The sequence below is a fragment of the Gobio gobio genome (assembly GCF_949357685.1).
Source record: "Gobio gobio genome assembly, chromosome: 21".
NCBI classification, from domain to species: Eukaryota; Metazoa; Chordata; class Actinopteri; order Cypriniformes; family Gobionidae; genus Gobio; species Gobio gobio.
This window is the reverse complement of record NC_137117.1, coordinates 14,696,202-14,712,943: the sequence shown is the minus strand read 5'-3', so window position 1 is coordinate 14,712,943 and position 16,742 is coordinate 14,696,202. Positions and strand designations below refer to the sequence as shown.

The 16,742-nt window shown below is 38.7% G+C and overlaps 1 long non-coding RNA gene across 2 annotated transcripts in view; it reads left to right on the top strand.

The window, feature by feature from the left end:
- The first annotated feature begins 14,934 nt into the window (after nt 1–14,934).
- LOC307117522 overlaps nt 14,935–16,742 on the top strand; it is a 128,239-nt gene continuing 126,431 nt past the window's right edge. Inside the window, exon 1 of one of the 2 annotated variants that reach the window (XR_013815445.1) lies at nt 14,935–15,141. This is a non-coding gene — a long non-coding RNA (uncharacterized lncRNA). Of the gene's footprint in view, nt 15,146–16,742 lie in introns of both variants that reach the window. The other variant, XR_013815446.1, reaches the window with a different exon arrangement.

Below are 16,742 nucleotides of genomic sequence, written 5' to 3'. Positions count from 1 at the left end.
TTTATGGACCTTGCTTTGTTAGCTGGTGCGCAGTCATGTTGGGACAGGAAAGGACCATCCCCAAACTGTTGCCACAAAGTTGAGAGCATGAAATTGTCCAAAATGTCTTGGTATGCTGCAGCACAGAAGTTCCTTTCACTGGAACTAAGGGGCCAAGCCCAACCCCTGATAAACAACCCGCACCATAATCCCCCCTCCACCAAGCTTTACACTTGGCACAATGCAGACAGGCAAGTACCGTTCTACTGGAAACCGCCAAACCCAGACTCGTCCATCGGATTGCCAGACAGAGAAGCGTGATTGGTCCCTCCAGAGAACACGTCTCCACTGCTCTAGAGTCCAGTGGTGGCGTGGTGGCGAAACCCATTCCATGAAGCTCTTTACACACTGTTCTTGAGCTAATCTGAAGGCCTGATCTATTTACTTCACCTGATCTGTGTGTGTGTGTGTATATATATATATATATATATATATATATATATATATATATATGAATACACACAGATCAGGTGAAGTAAATAACTCTGATTATCTCGTCATTGCGGCATCTGCTAGTGGGTGGGATATGTTAGGCTGCAAGTCAAAATTTTGTCCTCATGTGTGTGTTATCAAGCGTATGGATTTGTGCGAGTTAGACATGGGCCAAATTGGGATGGCTAGATGACTGGGTCAGAGCATCTACATAATTGCAGCTTACCTGGGGAACACATGGCCCCAGGATGCACTATGGGAAGAAGGCAAGCCGGCGGAGGCAGTGATGCTTTGGGCAATGTTCTGCTGGGAAACCTTGGGTCCTGCCATCCATGTGGATGTTACTTTGACACGTACCACCTACCTAAGCATTGTTGCAGATCGTACACCCTTTCATGGAAACGGTATTCCCTGGTGGCTGTGGCTCTTTCAGCAGATAATGTGCCCTGCCACAAAGCAAAAATTCTTCAGGAATGGTTTGAGGAGCACGAGTTTGAGGTGTTGACTTGGCATCCAAATTCCCCAGATCTCAATCCAATTGAGCATCTGTGGGATGTGCTGAACAAACAAGTCCCATCCATGGAGCCTTGTAACCTACAGGACTTAAAGGATCTGCTGCTAACATCTTGGTGCCAGATACCACAGCACACCTTCAGGGGTCTAGTGGAGTCCATGCCTCGACAGGTCAGGGCTGTTTTGGCAGCAAAAGGGAGACCAACACAATATTAAGTAGGTGGTCATTATGTTATGATCGGCATATACATATTGAAGCAGTTGTGGATTACGGAATAACTTAAATGAAGAAAGAGCAGAAGATTTTTTTTTAATTCTCCTCAGGATGGTTTTGAAAGACATGAGGATGAGTAAATAATAAAAAAAACAAGATAATTGCTAAACACACACTGAATTCAATCAGACTGAAAAAAGTCTAGCAAATGTTTTTCTTTATTTTATAAACTGTATAGTGCAAAAAGTGCAAAGTGCATGAGAGTGGCGGTGAGTAAATAATGACAGAAGGTTGTGGATTCAACTATTCCTTAAAGTTTTGGATCCGATCTCAACCACAGCTTGGTGCCGTTTCAAACAAATGCTGCAAATAAAATCAACATTTTGTATGCTTCAGCTCAATAAAAATTATGTTTTAATGAGAGGGCGAGATTGTAAGAATCTCTAACTTGACATTGAGTACATTTCTTCAATGTTCACCACACACTTCAAAACCTTCAGCTGCGTTCCATCAGTTTCCCTGAAAAGCCTTTCATATTGTGACACATGTCTGCCACTTATTAGCAACTATAATGGATTCTTGCTTATTAATATTTTTTTTAATAAGCAAACTCAATGTTTGATGGATTAAAAAGTCCAGAAATTGAATGTTCAATCAACCAACTGCTGTAAGATTTAGCTCAATCTTTATGGCTTGTGCAGCAAATAGAATACCATGAGTCATATGTAAATAAATAAATAAATCCTTTTGGTTTTCACTCTTTATGCCAAATGTTATATTAATGTTGAACTTCCTTTGTAAATATTTCCTTTTCATTCCCACTGTCACTATTTTTTACACTGGATTTGCTGTCATGTGTAGGTCAAACCTGTATGCCGGACATGTATTATGCTCCAATGAGTCATTATTCTGTTAGCAGGCTGGTTATAATGGACCTCAGAATTACACTAATGGAAATGCTTGGGAAATTATACTGAACTATTTGAACGCACATGGCAAGTACCTCAGAAACTCTTAACACTGTCTTGTTTTTCCATGGCCTCATTTATGTTGAAATCTCTGTCATATTTACATGTAAAACACCTATTTTTTATTATTTAAGATATTGTCTATCTGTGTTTATGTGCATCCCATTTTGAGATTGTTGCTTGGACATCTTCAGCGAAACTCAAAGGACGGCGTTTGGATCAGATGGTATCAGATGACTTCTCTCTGGGTTGTACCTGGACGAAAACATAATAGAAAGATGTCACATGTTTGGATTGGTGGATTTGGAGTGACAAGCAGAAAGATGAGTGATTGTTTTCATCAATGCTGAAACTTTTCTTTCCCTCATTACCAATGTCCACACTGAACAAGAGAGACCCAACAGTAGTGAAATGGTTAAAAAACAGCAGAAATCATGTAACAACCACATTAGAAGACAAGAGGGACTTGAGTGATTAAAAGAAGAGCAGCATCCGGTCTGTGTCATTGATTACTAATCATCAAAATGTGTTCGACCACATGGTTGGATTGTGTCTGATTTGAACAAAAAAAGCCTTTAAACCATTGTGTTTTTGTCCAATTAAACTGAAGCATCCGTAATGAGAATCTGCCCTTGTTAATTCCATAGCTGGATTTCAGAAATCACTCCAATTCTTCAGAGTTCAGAGGATTAGGTCCTGTGTTATGCCGCACATGAACACAGAGATTTGATTGAATGGAGCGTATCTTACGTGTTATGTATCCGTAACCCCTGATTCAAGGCCGCAAGATGATGTACTTTCAAAACAAAATCCTGCCTTTTCCTCATGCAGCTGAGTGCCTTCCTTTTATTATTTAACTAATTCAAGGCTTTCTTAGAAAATCTGCTCGCTGAAACACAAATGCATGCCGCTTAATATAAAACAGAAGGTTTGAACGTTTAGCCCAGTGAATCAAGAACAATAGGCAGCAAGGAATGACTTTTCACATTAAAGTAGTATTTTGTATTATTATGAGTGGGTGGTTGCAGCATTACTACTGCACATATTTCCATTAATAGAGTGCAACAGTCGGGCTCCAGAAGTAAAATCTCCATTCATTCTCCATAGGGAAATAGATTTTTAATGATGACTTGTAAACCTTTAAACCTTTAAAAGCAAACCAACTGTGAGCTACAAGGTTGTTAATCGATGGTATTTGCTTCTTTTGAAGCCGTCATCCTCTATCATTTCAACGTATTTTTTAAAATAATCGTGTTTAACAGAGGAATTTATGTTGAAAAACGTATTGCTCATGATACTGTAAACAAATTCCACCAATCAGAGAGTCGCAACAAGCCCATGCCAAAAGAGCCATTATCCCTATGCTCTCAAAATACTAAAATATTTGTGTGTGTATATGTATGTGACCCTGTCTGTGAAAACCCAGCTAAAGTCATTTTTTTGTGACTCACTGTTTTATACATAAAATCATCCTACATAATGTAAAGAACATTCTGTGAAAATATAACCTTGATATCTTTAATATTGACTAAGACCATGTCCAAAATTAGCTGAATTTTCTCAAAATCATGATTTTGAGAAATTCCAATTTTAAAATCAAGCTTATTTTTAAATTTGCTTAACATTTTAACCATTATTATTCTGACTATGTGTCATATACCACATTAAAGCTAAGATTCTCCCATTTTCAGTGATATAGGGCACATTTATGGGAAAATTCTTAAGAGTTTTGTAAAACAAGTCTATTTATTATGACGTGCATGTCCAAAAAGCGTGAAACATTGAAATGAATAGGGGCACCACAAGAGCTTGATTTACCAAGTCAGTTCACTCTAATGATTTGTAGGCTATAATTTTATTAGTATAATGAAATATTAGTAGAAAATGTCATTAATATGCCTATATATATCCATTAATATATAAAACATCAATAGAAAATCTCACTGTGTAACATTTGGAGTAAATCCAGGACGAATGCCCAACCAAGTTAACAGGTCAGTCTCAAACTTTGTACAGACAATTAGTCATAACTATGAATCTTCACTTGTCACACAATTCGATTAGATTATGATTAATTATGACTTTTTTCATGGCTCATTGCGCCTAAAAACTCTTTTACATAAAGCACGTTATTTTCTCATTCATGCATGTTCTATTTGTAGGCCTATAGGCTTACAAACCAACAAAATAATAGTGTAAAATAATAAAACGTAGCGTCAATAAAATCATTAATTTCAGTATTTATAATATTATAAATTAAAAATTGATTACTGCATCTCAAAACCCTTGGTATAATCTATCATTTACAGCAATAATATATGTTTTATTCTGCTGTAAAGTTGGGCATTTTAACATGGAGCTCAAAGAGATTCTGCTACCTTCTGCAGCATGTCCCAGTCGATGAATTGCAGTTTAAGTCACTTCCGTATTGGCTTCAAGATAAACTGCGTGAGGCAGGGTTGCCAACTTTTGAGATCAGGTTGGAGTGAGATTTTCTTTTCCTTGGGGGGGAGGGGGTGTGGGGGGGGGGTGGGGTGGTTACTTAACCAATTACCGTATGATTATATCGATTTCAGTATCAATTCATAGCCTGCTGTACATATAAGATTATATCGTATATCGATTTCAGTATCAATTCATAGCCTGCTGTACATTTAAGGAAATAAGGATATGTACGTTATTAACATTTTAAAATTTCCCATTTAAAGAAATCTAGTGTTTGATCATATCAAAATATTTATTAAAATGCAAAACTGCAATACTTTTTTGAGCAACTAGATTAGATACATGTATATTGATTAAAGAGCCATAAAGGCACCAGTGGGTAATGGCATTACAAATGGAAATTATTATTTGTCAAGCCACAAAATGACTCTAATTTGCCTCTTTGAATAAGAATTCTCTAATTCAACCTTAATACTAATTGTAATATAAATAAGAAAAATATTAGAAGAAAAATATTTTAAGTGGTCAGGACCATAATTATTGCACAGATAGTATTTAGTACCAAAATATCTCAAAATATTCAATTCATATTTTTGAACTAAAATATAGAACATTTATTCAATTGAAAAATAGTTAAGGTGTATGGTCACATTTGACCATCAATGTGTATGAGTGTATGAGGGCTAAATACAGGAAAAACATTAACATTAATGTTAACAATGTTGCATCTCCATCACTCTCTATAATAAAACGATCCTGTATGGTTGACGTAATAATCAATGCACACTATGCTGTACTGTTTACCAAAACTTGCTGCAAACACCTGAAGTGGAGATGTTGTGTATCAAGCCCATAGACTGTAAAAAAATCAAGCCATTCAAATGCATTGACACAGCGCTAGAAGTATTGAGAGCTCCGTGGAGCACGTGACCGCGCGCGCACCCGCGAGATGAGAGAGCATGTCGCATCTCCGTTTTTCAACACTCTGGCTTTAACTGTTATGCCATATTAGCGCCAAAACGCTATTTATTGTTTGAATTTCGCATTAAAACTTAAACAAATCTAAAAGCTTAGACTTTGTTTAATATCAAAAGCAGGTTTGGCAGTTTGGCGTGAGATTAAGTTGGGCAGCGTGAGAGCGTGAGACAGAGCCTGAAAGCGTGAGTGTCACGCCAAATGCGTGAAAGTTGGCAACCCTGCGTGAGGTTGCCACTTGCTTATAATAACGCTTTAAAGGGGTACTTCACAGCTGGAAAGATTAATGTGTATTTAAACTGGGTCTTTTATGTAGTAGAAATGTGAAATAATGTTTGAATTTAGTGCCTTCTAGACTGAGAAAAGCCAGAAAATTTATTTTTGGCTCATATGGATGAAAGACAACAACTCCCAGAATGGCATGATCATTCGAATATACTACCAGGTTTCTACTGATACAAAGATTAATGCTAATCACTGAAGTAACCCTTTCACAAATACTTTTGAAAGCCCTATGGAAAAAGACTTGCGGAACCAATACCTCTAAAAAAAGTGGGCAGGCACTGTTGCACTCTATTGCTTTAAACAAAACACTAGCCCTAAACTCAACCCTAGCAACTGCATAGCAACACCCTGGCAACCACTCATAAGATCCTAGCACCCTAGAGTCAACCTTTGCATGTGCCAACACCAGCATTTTTTTCAGAAATGTACTAATATGGTTATATTTTCAAATTCTATTTTGGTATTGTTGTTTTGTTTGTTTTTTACTTAACAAGGCTTTCACCTCAATGTGTGACTTTAAAACCATTCCAGTGACTGTTTCAGCACATTTATTTCTTAGTAAACACTTTTTGTTGCCAACACCGGAAATTTGAGTTGCAGAAAATATCACTTGAGATTTTGCACTGGGATGCCCACGGTTATTTGCTTGGAAAAAAAACTATAATTTAAAATAGTTTCCACAATCAATAGCATTTTGTGAGCCATTCGGTTCACCACCTCAGCTATACGATTGACCACCGGGTGTATGTATATCCTTTTTAATCTGGGTGCTTTTAAAAGTAACCTCACCGGAGTGAACAACACCAGTCCAATTACTCTAAATATTAAATCACCCCTGAGCAACAAAAGCACGCTGGCTAAACGGACGCCTCCGTCTAGCAACAGCTAATTCTGCACACTTCTGCAACTGACATTATGCAGAATCTGCACTTCTATTTCTGAATAATTGGTCAATTTGGCCACTCTCCCCTCACGGTTCAAGAATGATAAATATGTTGTTGTGGAGGATGAACACAATGGCCCGGCAGAAATCCTAGCAGGTAGGATGGATTTTACTGTGGGATGCTTGCGAAGTCCCTGTTTACTGGCCTCTCCTCATTTAATATTAAACACAGGAGTTATTAAAGCAACCATCAACAAGAGCTATAAAAAAAACTTTGGAGATTGACTGAAAGGAGAGGAAAGAGGAGAAAAAAGAACTGAGGAAATGAGGAGAAACTGCATGCATAATGTTGTGCGTTTGGGTGAATTTCAAGACTCCAGATATTGATTTGTCCGTCCGTCCGTCCGTCCGTCCTGTCCACGCATCGCTTCCTCAATCTGTAAATTCATTTGTATGTCCTCTGTGAACTGCTTCTAAGAATAATTGACAGAATATATATCACTGAGTGTCAAAGGCACCATGGCAAAGTGCCATCCGAAACCAAACAGAGGCCATGCTAAAGAGTTTTGGGCACCGGTCCTGCTCAGTGCATCTGAGGAAATGAGAGGGTCCTTGGTAATTATTGTCATGAAAGAAATGATTCACAGCTGCCGCAATTAGTCAGCACTTATCAAGATTCATTATTCATGGTGTGTGTCTTGCATTGTGCAAACAGCCAATTACATGACTTCGTGTCCAGATTGCACAAAGGTGTGTATAGGTATGTGTTTGTAGACGGCTGTAGGATAAATCAAGTGTATGATTGTATTTAACAAGTGTATTGTACTGTACGTCTGCATAATAATTAGGCTTAATGTGAATTTGCTGGGGCTTGTGCCTAATTTATTTATTTTTTCTAACTATTTCAGTCTGTTCTTCCTTTGGTTTCAGAAGACTTGGAATATAGTGCATGAGTCATACTTTTATGAAACTTTTAAGGCCTGTCCCCACTCACTATCATTGAATGGAAAGGAGGTACCGGGATGTTATGGAAGAAAGCAAGGCAGACAGATCTAATGCACTTCAAATATGTTTGATTTGACTTTATGGAAATAGTGAGCACAAAGAAACTTAAGCAAACTAGTATTGAATCAAAATTTCCATAAAAGATTAGATGTTAAATGAACTGCAAATGTATCTAATTGGCTTGTAATCAAAAAATGTAATTCCATCCAGGCAATGAGGAATTGGACTAAATTAGTTCAGTTCTGATGCTTCTTGCCCAGGAGTAAACACAACAAACTGTAAACATCTCACTATTTCTAACTATCATCAGCACCCTCAAACAGAGAGACTTTTGTTGATTCAGTCGAAAGTTAATTTGGCTAATACGGCACAATAAATCCCCAGTCCGGGACAAGCAAAACTAAGCACTTTCTTGGCCCAGTGCTCAGATTTGGATGAATGTGAAAATGATTCATTTATTTGACATAAAAAATATAATTGTAAGAATATTTGATGAAAAAATAAATATTGAGTTGAACTTGAGTTCAACTTGATCTTGCTCTGGCCAGAAGGTTAGGGGAGTCTGTTGCACTCACCCCATAAAACCTCACTCCCATCCGAGTCAACGGCATCAAATGTAACCAGTCCTACTCGACCCACTCCGAGTTGGATTCAAACCGGGCATGGGAAGCGGGTGCACTAACAAGGACGCTAAAGACTGCAGCCACTGACATGCCTCTTGAGGCCAGGATAGTGAGGTTTACACACACAGCTCTTACTGGCCTACGTCCGTCACACTCACACTCACACCCCTAAACCTCACTCCCATCTGAGTCATGGCACCAAATGTAACCGGTCCTACTCGACCCGCTCCGAGCGGGATTTGAACCGGGCATAAGAGGCGGTTGCACTAACAAGGACGCTAAAGAGTGCAGCCACAGACATGCCTCTTGAGGCCAGGATAGTGAGGTTTACACACACACAGCTCTTACTGGCCTACGTCCGTCACACTCACACCCCTAAACCTCACTCCAATCTGGGTCAAGGCAAGAAATGTAACCAGTCCTACTCAACCTGCTCAGAGTGGGATTCGAACCGGGCATGGGGGGCGAGTGCACTAACAAGGACGCTAAAGACCGCAGTTGCTAGCACACCTCTTGAGGCCAAGGGAGTGAGGTTTACACGGCTCTTATTGGCTACTTACTCTTACTCTTACATTACACTCACCCCCCTCCCATCCCAGTCAACGGCACCAAATGTAACCAGTCCTATACTTGACCTGCTCCAAGCGGGATTTGAACATTGGTCTCTGGTGTGGGAGGTGGGCGCACTAACAAGGACACTAAAGACCGCAGACACTTGAGATCAGGGGAGTGAGGTTTACACGCACAGCTCTTACTGGCCTACGTCTGTTACACTCACCCCCTAAACCTCACTCCCATCCGGGTTACGGCACCAAATGTAACCGGTCCTACTCGACCTGCTCCGAGCATGATTCGAACCAGGGTCTTCGGCATGGGAGGCGGGTACGTGCTAACAAGGATGCTGAAGACCGCAGCCGCTAGTGTCAGTCAGAGCTAGCATGCCTCTTGAGGCCAGGGGAGTGAGGTTTACACGCACCGCTCTTACGTCCGTTACACCTACTTTGACCGTTGGCACCTGTTTGGGGAACCAGGCATCTCGGTGCAGGAAACAAGGGCATGCGCTCAAACGAAAACCACATATGAGCCACTTTAGATCTTAAAATATTATTACTTTTTTTAGTTTGTTTCAGTTGCAGTCTGGAGCCACATCCAGCAATTTTCGCTTCGACACATGCTGTCATTTCAAAAGCCTGCAGTTTTGACCTTTTCCAACACACGCATAAAATTAGTCATATAATAACGGTAATCACTAACAATTTGTCGTCTGGTTTATTGGACATCCTGGGGAAATGCAGAAATGAAACCACCTGAATGAAGCAGTTTCACCTGGTCTCTGTTCATTCAGCTGAATGCACTTGGAAATCACCCCTTGAGAGCACTGTGGGAAGACGCAGTTGACATTTAAGTTGTCGAAGTTTCCTTTCTAACCTCTGAGCTGACCATTAAAAGTGAGGACGGCAGTCTTACCACAAAATATTACACAATCCGCTCAACAAAGATGAGCTGTCATGAAGAGGAGTTGAGAGTTTTTCCATAAAGGTTGGCACAGATGATTGGCACCCTTGCTTTTTATTATTAGCCTACTACAATAGGTTTGTAGCTAGTTGCGCTCGAGATTGAGTGGATAGTTGGAATATGTCAAGTTAAGAGATGATGTTCAAAATGATTGTAATGGAACAGACACGGCTTATGAGCCGCTTTCAGGTGTTGGATGGAAGACATAATGATTCTGGACAGAAATGCTTCTTATTTTTCAGACTACTGTCAGTCAACATGATGAATGCCTTGATACACTGACAAAGCAGCATTTAATATGAGTCCTGTATTCATGAAGTCGAATGAAGCGATCTGAGGCTTGTAACACGCTGGGCATTCTTAAATCAATAGGCTAACAATGTAATGACTTCGACCTTGGTTAGATTCTGATGTATACTGAAATAATGTTATTAACAAAACTGGTTAAAATTATATCAATAATTTCTTTAAAAAACAAATATGTATTAGAATCAAAAGCTATATAACAAAAACATTACAGAAAACATTTAAGTATTTGCATTTTGGATGATCTGATTTAATTAATCTCTTAAATCTAGTTAACATGACAACGATACTAATATCATAATGCGTTTTTCCTCTCCTTTCCCGTTTGTTACTAAAATTCCAGAAAACGACTAAAAACGCTGTATTCTGCTGCCAGGCCATTAGTTGTTGATGTCACTTTGCAAAGAAACACTACGCAACTATAGACTGAACAAGTAATAGCCTACACATAAACATGACGTCACTGTTTTCACAAATTCACATTTGTGTAGTTTACACTGAGACAAAAACTCCTTTCACACAGCAATTTCTCCGCCTCCTTCCTGTTCACCAATAAAACCTCAAAGTTCTCATTACTTGCAGCTGCATTGGTGTTGAGAATGAAGTTTTAAAGGTCCCATGGCATGAAATGTTCATTTTATGAGTTTTTTTTAACATTAATATGAGTTCCCCTAGCCTGTATATGGTCCCCAAGTGGCCAGAAATTTCGATAGGCGTAAACCGAGTTCTGGGTTTCCTTCTCTGCCTTTAAGAAAATGAGAGCTCAGACGAGCCGATCTGGAATCTTCCCTGTATGCCGTCATACGTGGAATGGTTACGTCCCCTTCCTCTGCTTTGCCCGCCCAGAGAATTTGGAGAAAATGGATTCCGTTTATCAGTCGCAATGTCAGCACAGGCTTTACAAACAGACTTTTACCATATGGATTCGACAGCACCGCCACAAACAGTGAGTAACCGTGTTCATTAATGCCTGATCTGTGATCAGTGATTTCTGATGTGTAGCTAATCATTCAAGTTCACACAGACTTTCTTTCTAAATCGTTTAAAACTGTCAGTCCCGCCGCTGGCCGTCTTGATGCCCTAAGCGGAATGCATCAGTGAATCAAGCCAGTGACTAAAACGATCAACTTCACATAGTTTCTGTTAGTAGCATGAAACAAATCTGTTATTTAAATGATTACAGAGATCGATCAAAGAACTCTCTTCATAATGTTCGGAGCTGTCAATCACACGTCGCGTAACTGCACACTTGACCAAGCTGCACAAAGCTCTTACTGTATTCATGTCGATGTCGTGTTTGCTGTTAGTTGTGGTCAAAGCATTTTGTGAGAGAAAACGCACTGCAATGACGAGATCACTGCATTCACGAGATCAACAAGATTGCCTGTGTACTCAATGCTCAAGCCTATCATGTGATGGGAAAAGATAGGAAAAATAATGCTATAATCAACACTTTCACAATTCGTTCATCTCGACAACTGTGATGGGAAAAAAAACGTAGGTAAAAGTATTCGAGAGGGGTTCCACATGTGTTACAAAGTTCGTAGAATAAGGAGGAAGAAGACAGGGTTGTGTGATTGGAGCTGCGTCCGAAATCGAATACTTCTCTACTATATAGTATGCGAAAAACAGTATGCCAACAGAGTAGTATGTCCGAATTCATAGTTTTCGAAAAACAGTAGGCGAAAAGTACCCGGATGACCTACTACTTCTGGCGAGATTCTGAAGTGTGCATACGATGGACACTTTACTATCCACAGGAGACTATGAGGCCACAGGAGACGATTTATGAATGGAGGTGATGGGACACAACTGACGCTGATAGGTCACATGATCATGACAACATGGCGGTTGTAGTACGTCCAGATTACATTCATACTACATTGAGTAGGTACTACATTCATGCGTCCTTTTTAACGGTCGCAAAGTTTATTCAAATTCAAATGTAGTACCTACTCACATAGTACGCGATTTCGGACGCAGCCTGGGACTCGTGTTTATTCAGAACTCTCAGATACAAACAAAATAAACTCGCGCTCTCAACAACTCAGTACAATATAACTTTCTCAGCTATCTTGTGTGCCCAGTCCGTCTCTCTCTGGACTGGCAGTGCTTGCAGATCTCGCTAAACCACGCCCCCTCCGCCACATAATCTAATACTCATTTTAAAATCATAGATGTCAGCCAATCACAACAGTGGGCGTTTTCACTGAAGTCTCACCTTGAAACAGAGCATTCAAGCCAGAGGGCTAATATCAGTATAGAAAAAATGCTTTTTATTTCTAAATTATGATTTTTTTTTATGTAAAAACCATACTAACAATATAAGTACACCGCAGGAAACATTATAAAATAATTAAAAAATCCACACCATGGGACCTTTAAAAGCTTGACTTGCAGGTCAGTGCAGGAGGGCTTGGGATTTTCCATCACTTTTAAGAAACTTATAGAGTATCTCTGTTTGGACAAGTGTTAGAGGGGGATAATGAAGTGGAACAAATATTTGCAAATTCAAAGAAAATACTGCATATATTCTCTCTGGGTACAATGATAAAACACCATTTCAACGGCAAATAATGACATTGCTATCTCCATAAAACATTGAAATAAAACTAAATCTTATAGGCCTATCCTTTTCTCAGCTGGTGGGCTGCAAGTTTTAAGTGGGTCGCAGAGTGTGTAGTCAGAGAAACACAACAACAAAGACTTGATTTTCTGATGAGCGAGACTTTTATTTTAAAAGACATGTGTGAAAGCCAGATTAACAGATTAATTCCATTGTATTTGTTTTTATATAACTTGGGTTTACCCTTGTCTAATATATTCAGGTAACGCATCTAAATTCATCCACTGTCGTCCCAGAGTCATCTACATCTACACTGATGGGCGTCTTCAGGGGATGTACTTGTTTGGCATTTAATTATCTTCCTCTGATTTTCAAATTAGTTTTCTTTTTCATATATAGCTAAACTAATAATAATAGACACTGCTGGATCATGAAAGATTAGATGTGCTTGTCTGGAGACAGCCAAAAGACAGCCTGCTCTATATTCAAATCATATGAGATTCCCACCCACTGCTTTAAAAACACGACAAAATAAAACACTTGTAAGGCAATTAAAGAGAGAATATATGCTCAGGTTTTCAGAGAATGATTTCTGTTGAAACTCTCTTCCCATCCTTCCTGGTAGCAATCAATAATAGAAGTGGTATATATATATATATACCAATCAGGCATAACATTATGACTACTGTGAAGTGAATAACACTGATTATCTCTTCATCACGGCACCTGTTAGTGGGTGGGATATATTAGACAGCAAGTGAACATTTTGTCCTCAATGTTGATTTGTTAGATGCAGGAAAAATGGGCAAGCGTAAGGAATTGAGTGAGTTTGACAGGGGCCTAATTAAACTGTGATGGCTAGACGACGGTCAGAGCATCTCCAAAACTGCAGCTCTTGTGGGGTGTTCCCGGTCTGCAGTGGTCAGTATCTATCAAAAGTGCTCCAAGGAAGGAACAGTGGAGAACCGATGACGGGTTATGGGCGGCCAATGCTCATTGATGCATCGATGCAGGTTGACCCGTGATCCAATCAAACAGACAAGCTACTGTAGCTCAAGTTGCTCAAGAAGTTAAGGATGGCTCTGATAGAAAGGAGTCAGAATACACAGTGCAGACCAGTTTGTTGCGTATGGCGCTGCATAGCCACAGACCAGTTAGGGTGCCCATGCAATGGGCACGTGAGCGTCTTGGTGGCAGAAACACACAGCACAATTTCAGGGGTCTAGTGGAGTCCATGCCTCGACGGGTCAGGGATGTTTTGGCAGCAAAAGGGGGGCCAACACAATATTAGGATATATATAATGTTATGTCTGATCGGTGTGTGTGTGTGTGTGTGTATATATATATATATATATATATATATATATATATATATATATATATATATATATATATATATATATATATATATATATATATATATATATATATATATATATATATATATATATGTATATATATATTTATAGAGTTTATTAAGAGTTCAGATGCAAAGACCTCTAAGTCCGTCTGACATGTTTTCTTTTAAATTAGCATTTTTATCAGGTACTTATGTTTAGGGTCAGTAATTTCACTTTAAAGGTGTAGTGTGTGAATTTTAGCGGCATCTATCAATTGCAAACTCCCAAAGCTCACCTCTCCCTTTCAAAGCTACCATGGCCGACACAGGACAAAAATGTCATCGCCGGAGAGAGCACAGACTTGACTAGCGCTTTGTAGAGAAGTTTGTCCATTTAGGGCTACTGTATAAACATGGTGGCGATGTTTTAGTGTAGGGGGACCCGTGGTGTATGTAGATAGAAATGGCTCATTCTAAGGGAATAAAAACATAACGTTTCATTATGTAAGGTCTTTATACACCACTGCTATGTATATTATATTGTCTTTCTGTAAATAGATCCTCATAAATACTACACACCACACCTTTATTGACAATGAAAAGATTTTTAGTCAGTTATTGAAATGCATTATTTTTAAAAATGTCACTTTAGTCAATTCATTGGTATTTAACATTGGTCTTTTGTGCATTGTCCACCTCTTTGGACAAACAAGACATAGTTAACAGTTGCAAAATCACTAAAGATGCAACTGGAAACATTGCAAATGATGAAAGCAGAATTCAAAATGTAACAATGAAGAAACTGATCCACACTGTAGGGGGAGCTGTGGTGCAAGAGACTGTCGCGTCCGTTTCTATCAGCGTTTTATAGCAGCACAACGAACCCTGTTGTGTTTATTTTCTACTCGCGAAATCCTGTCATTGCTACTGTAACGATGGACAAAACAAGATCACGTCCTCAGACTCGGGTTTATGCGGTTCTATGGCAACACTAGTATCGCCGATATGAATCTGCAGCAGTCCGGTGGTACAAGTAAGTATGTTCATTATTGTAATTTTATGTGCTTTGAGACATGAGGTTATTTAACCGTATCTCGTGTAGTGATGGGCAGACCGAGGCTTCGTGAAACACTAAAACAGTTGAAGCAAATGTGCCATATAGTGTCGAAGCTTCGAAACAATCCGACACCCGTCTTCACGGCGACCCCTGCTGGTCAGAACAGTGTACGTGCAACAAAAATGCATAAAAACCACCTTTTACAAATCGATTGCAAATGTTTTATTGAAAGTCAAATCTTTCAAAATAACTAATCATATATTAAGTGTCTATAGGCCTGTGTTATTTTATCAATTGCCAGGGCTTGTTTTGTCATGGATGGTTCAGATAAACAGGTCACAAGACTATTAACTACTATTATTCCTTTTAATTATACTAATGTCCAATAAAAACGTCTACAAATGTATAATATTGATCAGAGATCAGGTCAAATCTTGTTCAATGGTTCTCAGTGTCTGCTCATCATTCATTAATTATATTAAATTATATTCAAGCTACCCTTCTGAAAAAGTAGTTAGCTACACTACAAGTTACTATCAAAAAGTAGCTAGCTACATTGAAACTAAATATTATTATTATTATTTTTTTTACAATGACATTGTTACAAATAACTGAATAATTTTTAATGAATAAGTAAAATATTTGGGGTTTAAAGCAACATACTGCAATGCAATTATGATTTCAAAGAGTATATAGAGTGAATTCAGGTTGATTGGGAGACTTTTTTCCCAGTTATTTCAATGGCAAAAATGGTCTGAATCATTTGATTTTGTAAACTTTTCGATACACACAATACTCAAATATAGCCTATATCTCAAACTGGCTGTCAAAGTGCAAAATTGCTACAAATTTAACATCAGTGCAAGAACAAAATGTATGCAACTTAAATGAAATCCTCAGGAGTCAGGATTTGTCAAAAATGCATGTTAAACTCGCAGCACATGCTGCAGTGATGGAGCGCGCAGCATTTTGAACAGTGCGCTTTGCTTACCTATTTCTTTTCGTTTTGAATTGTTTCATTTAAAAGAAGACATTTCAAGCTTTGTATACACATATTCTCATATCTGTGAGGCAAGTGGCCTATATAGTGAGTTTCGGGTCATTTATGAGACGCGCTCCAGTTCACGCACAATGCAAGTGATCGCGCCGGCGCCTCTATGTCAAGATTATATTGTCTGATATAGCATATTTGCTTCTTATTTATTAAATCCAATCAATTGGCTGATGAAAATTTTATAAAAATTAAGATACAATATATGCAAAATGAAATTCACTTTAAAGAGTGTCTATAAATATTTTAAAATAATATTATAATGTTTAAACATAAATATGAAACAAAATAAGTTTTTTTAATGGCTAAAACAAGTATAGTAGGCTACAGTACAGAGAAATTTAATGTCGGAGCGGGATTTGAGCTAACGTCTCCACGCCGCTTCTTGCTGGATAAAGTAGTTAGCAACTGGAAAAGCTACACTGTTTCAAAAGTAACTGAGCTACTGACAAGCTACTGAAAAATGTAGTTAAGCTAGTAGCGTGGCTACTGCCCAACACTGCGCTTTGCAGACTCTGATCTGGCT